Here is a 7,221-nt window from a genome sequence, read left to right as displayed (position 1 = left end):
TGTGACTTACTTGCAGAAGCGATTCACTAGCATGAACCAGATCAAATTAAAAGAGACATTCATTTTCGATTTTCGACATCGCTTCTAATGACTGTAAAAAAAGGCACGTATAGTGGTTGGTGAAACGGAGCTTTTCAAAACTCCGAATCAGGTAAATCATTGCGTCGCTAAATGATTCAGTGTTTCGAAACGCACCATTCACATCGCGTGGCGCAAATCATTTGATTCAGATCAAATGAACAAGGACTTAAGTTCAAATCGCGAATCATACTTCGGAGCGGGTTGGTAAATCATTAAGAACTGATGATAAATGATTCATTATGGTTCGCGAATCATTATTCAGATCGGGACATAGGAGTTCGGATCGCGAATCATTTGACTTAGATCGGAACTTCGGATCGGGTTCGTGAATCATTTGATTCAGATGGAGATTTCGGAGGGAGCGCGGAACGCGAATCATTTGATTTAGATCGGAACTTCGGGTCGGGTTTGAATCATTTCGCGAATTAAATGTTTCACCATTTGCGATCCGAGTTCTGATCTAAAATGATGGTTTGCGAATCATTGTTCAGATCGGGACTTTGGAGCACCGATCGCGAATCATTTGATTTAGATCGGAACTTCGGGTCGGGTTTGTGAATCATTTCTCAAATTAATTGATTCGTGATCCGAGTCCTGATCTAAAATGATGGTTTGCGAATCATTATTCAGATCGGGACTTTAGAGCACCAGTTGCGAATCATTTGATTTAGATCGGAACTTCGGGTCGGGTTTGAATCATTTCGCGAATTAAATGTTTCACCATTTGCGATCCGAGTTCTGATCTAAAATGATGGTTTGCAAATCATTGTTAAGATCGGGACTTTGGAGCACCGATCGCGAATCATTTGATTTAGATCGGAACTTCAGAGCGGGTTTGCGAATCATTTCTCAAATTGAATGATTCGCGATCCGAGTACTGATCTGAAATGATGGTTCGCGAATCATTGTTCAGATCGAGACTTTGGAGCGCGGATTGAGAATCATTTGATCGGAACTTAAGAGCAGATCGGGACTTTGGAGCGCGGATTGAGAATCATTTGATTTAGATCGGAATTTAAGAGCGGGTTTGCAAATAATTTCGCGAATTAAATGTTTCATGATCCGAGTCCTGATCTAAAATGATGGTTTGCGAATCATTGTTCAGATCGGGACTTTGGAGCACCGATCGCGAATCATTTGATTTAGATCGGAACTTCGGGTCGGGTTTGTGAATCATTTCTCAAATTAAATGATTCGCAATCCGCGATCCGAGTACTGATCTGAAATGATGGTTCGCGAATCATTTGATTCAGATCGGATCTTCCTGAGCGCGGATCGCGAATTATTTGATTCAGATCGGTATTTCGGTGCGGATTCGAATCATTTGATTTGGGACTTCGGAGTGGGCTTGCCATTTTCTGATTTTGCTGTAGTAAAATAGTGGTTTTACTATAATAAAGGTGTGGGGTTTTTTTGTATAACCACAATATAAGATGAATATAGAGATACAGTTTTTTAGGATGAACAGAGCTTTAGTTTCCATGTGTCTAAATAAAGAAAAGAGACTTTTTGTTTACATATGTGAAATTTAGCTAGCAGGAATATCAAATCAAGTTATATTTTTCTATATTCTCTTTCAAGTAGTAAAACAATACAACGAAAACATCTTTAAAATAGAAAGAAAAAAGGCCACTTACAAAATCCGATTACTAATGTCCCTAGAAATAATAATAATAATAATAATAATAATAATAATAATAATAATAAAATAAAAACGAGCGCTTTTAAATTGGTTCTGTTTTTTCCTATTTAACTCAAATCACACACACACACACACACACACACACACACACACACACACACACACACACACACATGTCTGGTTTATTATCTTTGTGGGGACTCTCCATAGGTGCAATGGTTTGTATACTGTCCACACTGTATTTTCTATCCCCTTACCCTAACCCTACCCCTAAACCTAACCCTTACAGAAAACTTTCTGCATTTTTACTTTCTCAAAAAATCTCATTCTGTATGATTTATAAGCTTTTGTACCCATGGGGACCACAAGCCGGTCCCCACAATGTCAAAAATTTCAGGTTTTACTATCCTTGTGGGGACATTTGGTCCCCACAATGTAGCAAAAACAAGTACACGCACACACATAGCTTATATATATAGTATTATTACACCATCTGTCATAATAAAGGGAGAATCGTATCCATTTTTTTAACATTTTGTATGGCCTTTTATTGGCCTTGATAACGGCTCGCATTCTTGCTGTCATTGTTTTTATGTACTTTTCAGTTGTTATTGACTTCCAAATAGTCTCTAGTTGTTCTCAAACACTTGCTATTGATTAAACCTTTGTGCAATCTATCTTTGACTCCCATTAAATCCCAACAATAATTATATTTTAGCTTTAGAAACAATACTGTGACTGAAGAGTTTATACATACTGGTGTGGATTGACCATTACAGAAACATTAAAATTATTTTGGCAATCATCAATAATACTTTTACTTCAGGGCAGCTATGGCACAAACCTTACATTGTGTGCAGGTCAAATAAATTTGTTAGCCACTGTATGTATGTATAGATGTTGTTGTGTCTGTAATAAGATCGATCACAAATATGATCCCTGCACGATCTAATCCAGTGTTTTATATATATATATATATATATATATATATATATTAGTCGAGTGCTATTATGACGACCGTACTAGTACTGTAGTAATGTAAAAAGGACGCCTCGGGGCGCAGGTTAGTAAGATTACTGACTGTATTTGTAGGATTACTGACTGTATCGTTTCTTATTACCACCTACTGCTGTAGATCTGCTGAAATAATTTACACACATATTAACCTAATATTTAATGTCAATGTATGTTTATTTGATGAGTAAACGTTTAATAACCTCATGCACTCACGCGGTCGTTGTAATTTTGCAAAATAAACACGTGCATGTCTTTACCCGAGACCGCGATCACCACCAATCTGTCTGGTTTATTGAGCAACAGTACCGGGTGATTGTGCTTCAGCGTTTATTTATTAAACCACACCTGTTCTTCGTTTTTTGTTTCTCCAAGCTTGATAATGTAATGTGATAAAGTTTCTCATTTCATCCGATGCCTGTGACTCACCGTCTCAAACACTGCGGTCAGGCCAGCCTCCACTTAGAAAAACACGCTCATTCTAGCTGCCACTTTATTTGCGCGCGCATATACTACGCGTTACGGTAATAGAGGAAAAGCGATCTTTGGCTTTCTTTTATTGAGCCAGTTACTCTGTCAATATTGAACGAATGAGTAAATTAAAACAAACAAACAAACAAAAGCAAACAAACAACTGTTTAAAAAAACAGTCTGATAACAAATTTTGCTCAAATGCTGAGTAATATTCAGTGTAGAATTTCCAAATAATATGAAAATAACTGATGAAAAATAACAAAATAAAAGCCTTTCATAAACGTGCAAATAACCATTTTTATATGTAAATTCACATTATTATTATTATTATTATAATTATAAATAAAACTCCCTGTTTCCATAAAATGTTTCACTTCAAATTAACAGTACACCACTCCAGAATGTCTTTCTCCCGATACCAGGACTGATATCGGGGGATAGTTTTGTTTTGTCTTTGAATTTGAATTTGAATAGCCCTAAAAAGGAAACTTCCTGATTGCACAGACCAGTTTCAATTCAGATTAACAGTCCACCAGCCCAGTGTGTCTCTCAGCCAATTTTAGGACTATCTGATGTAGCATTACATAATAAAAGCCCTCCAAAAATCATAAATAACAAGTCGTGTCTTTGAATTTGGAGAGCTCTAAAAAAAAAAAAAACTTCCTGATTGCACAGACCAGTTTCAATTCAGATTGGCAGTCCACCACCCCATTGTGACCCTCAGTCAGTTCCAGGACTACCTGATGTAGAATTGCATAATAAAAGCCCTCTAAAAACTCATATAAACCAGTTTTGTCTTTGATTTTGGAGAGCTCTTAAAAAAAAGAAACTCCCTCTTTGCACAGACCGCTTTCAACTCAGACTGACAATCCACCACCCCAGTGTGACCCTTTCAGGACTATCTGATGTAGAATTGCATAATAAAAGCCCTCTAAAAACTCATATTCTGCCTGTGATATTTGAATAGCTCTAAATAAAGAAACTCCCTGTCTCCACAGACCAGTTTCAATTCAGATTGACAATCCACTACCCTAGGGTGTCACTGGCAGTCCTGTCTTTAATTTGGAATAGCTCTAAATAGGGAAACTGTCAATCTGAATTGAAACATGGAGCTTTCCAAAATCAAAGACAAAACTGGTTATATATTAGTTTTAGAGGGCTTTTATTATGCAATTCTACATCAGATAGTCCTGAAACTGGCTGAGTGACACCTTGGGGTGGTGGACTGTCAATCTGAATTGAAATTGCTCTGTGCAATCACAGATTTTATTTTTCAAAGCTATCCAAATTCAAAGACACGACTTGCTATATATACGTTTTTGAAGGCTTTCATTATGTAATGCTATATCAGAGTCCTAAAACTAGCTAAGGGTCACACTGGACTGTCAATCTGAATTGAAACTGGTCTGTGCAAGTCTAATTTAAAGTGAAACATTTTGTGGAAATGGAGTTTTATTTATAATAATAATAATGTGAATTTGCACATCTATGAAAGGCTTTTATTTTGTTATTTCTCATCACTTTATTTTTATATTATTTGGAAATTCTACACTGAATATTACTCAAAATTTGAGCGACATTTGTCATCAAACCATTTTTTAAGCATTTGTTTTTGTTTGTTTGTTTGTTTTAATTTATTAATTCGTTCATTTAATATTGACAGAGTAACTGGCTCAATAAATGAAAGCCAAAGATCGCTTTTCCACTGATGTAGGTTTTTGCACACTATTACCGTAACCGTACCATAGATCCACGCACCACAAAATGAAGTGGCGGCTAGAATGACCGTGTTTTTCTAAGTGGAGTCTGGCCTGACCGCTGTTCAAAACCGGACTACCACGAAAACAATCCAACTCAATCCAGATCACCTGACTAATTCAAAACAGTAATGAGAGTAAAAATGAATCATGAAAATGAATCATGATATGTTCGTGAATCATCATATTCAAACTGCAAAACTGCGGCGCATCTCAAGAAGTAGATGTGCAGCTGGAGGTTGTAACGGACGATCAAGTCTCCGTCAGTTAAAGCAGTCCAGGAGAGATGAAGGTGCAGCTGGAGGTTGCAGAGAATGATGACATCTCAGTCTGTGAAGTGAAAGATTTGCAGTCTCACCAGTGCACCCAGCAGGACCTTCAGTGAAAGTGGACAATGATCAGACTGGTGAGAACAACAACAGCCTAACAGGTGAACACATGCATATATCATCTTCATATTTATTGGTGTGGTGGCTTGATGCTGTTTTCCTATTAAATGTGTTATTCTTCCACATCCTCTGACGCCCTAGTTTTCCAAGAGTAACACCATCTTAAGCTTTCAAGCTACTACCACCAAATTTGGCACTGACCTTTAGGCTGATCTGAATTTTGTTGCTTTATGTTTTCTTACTGATTCAACTTATGCTATTCCTGTAGCTGACTTTTAAACAAATGCAAACTCTGTTGGAGTTTGATTTGATTTCCATTTAGGTGGTGAAATTACATTTGCCAGTAATGACTTATGTAGAGTTTATCCACTCTGTCTATCGATCCACCAATATTGTTGGATACATGCTAGCAACAATGAGCAGAGGACTCATAGTTGTTGTAATGGTCTAATGTGGTTTCTTAGCAGTCAGATGAGGTCTAATGGGGTTTGATGTATCTTTCAAGTCACTTTAAACTTTCAGACAAGGCTTTGGTCAAGTTTGTCATCAAACTTTACTTATCTTGTTTGTTTTCTTATTTTTTCAGAATGCACCACTGGATGGAAGACCAAGAAAATGAGGTCAATCTTCCAGCCAATTTGTGCAGTTTTCCAAAGAAAAATGCCAAAGCCTGTTGAGCAACCTGAAGTGGATCTGCCTGATCCAGAGGATTTGTGTTTCCCAGATCCAGTTGCTCCCGAATCAGAACCTGAAATGGATCTGGTCGGTATCGAGCAACCATGTATCCCTGAACCTGAAGGGAATCTGGTTGCTTCTCCTGAGCCCAAACTGGATCTGGTTGATCCACAGGAATCACGTGTCAGCCAAACAGGTGAAGAGATGCAAATAGAAAGTTCTTCTTAAAATATGGATTAATTACTGATGTTTAATCTGGTTAGAGATGTTTCTAATACTGTATTGTTTGTTTTTCTACTCCTATCAGAAAGTACCAAAGAGATGACGATTAAGAAAGTTCCTGGCTTCATCGTAACCAGGAAAGTGCAATATACTACAGTCAGGACTGTGAAGAAAATGACTTCCTAATGACAGCCTGTTAAGCCTGAGATTGACCTGAAGGGTTCTGACCCACAACATGGTTGCTTCTTCTGAATGTGAATGGGATCTGGTTGATTTAGTGGAACTGTACACTCTGAGTCCAAGTGTTCGTAAGCCAGATCCTGAGGGGGATCTGGATGATTCAGTGGAATTGTGCGTCCTGGGTCCAAGCGTTCCTGAGCCGGAACCTGAAGAGGACCTGTTTTTTTCTACTGAACATGTATGGGATCTGGTTGACTCAGTGGAACTGTACGCCTCGGGTCCAGGTGTTTCTGAGCCGCACCCTGAGAAGGATTTGGATGATCCTCCTGAACGTGAATGGGATGCGGTTGATTCGGTGGAGCTGTACAGGACCCTGTGGACAAACATCCCTGAGCCTGAACCTGAAGAGGATCTGGTTAATTCAGTGGAATTGTGCGTCCCGGATCCAAGTGCTTCTGAGCCACGACCTGAATGGGATCTGGCTGCTCTGGAGGAACTGTGTGCACCTGAGCTTTCAAGGTTGGAAAACTACATCCCTCTAAATGTTTTCCAACTGGAGGATCGTTTGAAGAGATGTACACTGCACAAGCAAATATAATAGCATATACAATAATCTGTAAAACAAAAAAAAAGAGTGTAGATGAATAAGTGCATGGATGGAAACAAAATAAAAAAAAAAAATAGATAAATGGATATAGATATAAAAATGCGAGCAAAATGAAAAAATGACAAAAGTTTTATATATATATTTATTTATTAGAGTGTAGATGAATAAGTGCACGGATTA

This window comes from Labeo rohita, chromosome 23 (genome assembly GCF_022985175.1).
Source record: "Labeo rohita strain BAU-BD-2019 chromosome 23, IGBB_LRoh.1.0, whole genome shotgun sequence".
Lineage (NCBI taxonomy): Eukaryota > Metazoa > Chordata > Actinopteri > Cypriniformes > Cyprinidae > Labeo > Labeo rohita.
Note: the sequence above shows the minus strand (reverse complement) of the source record.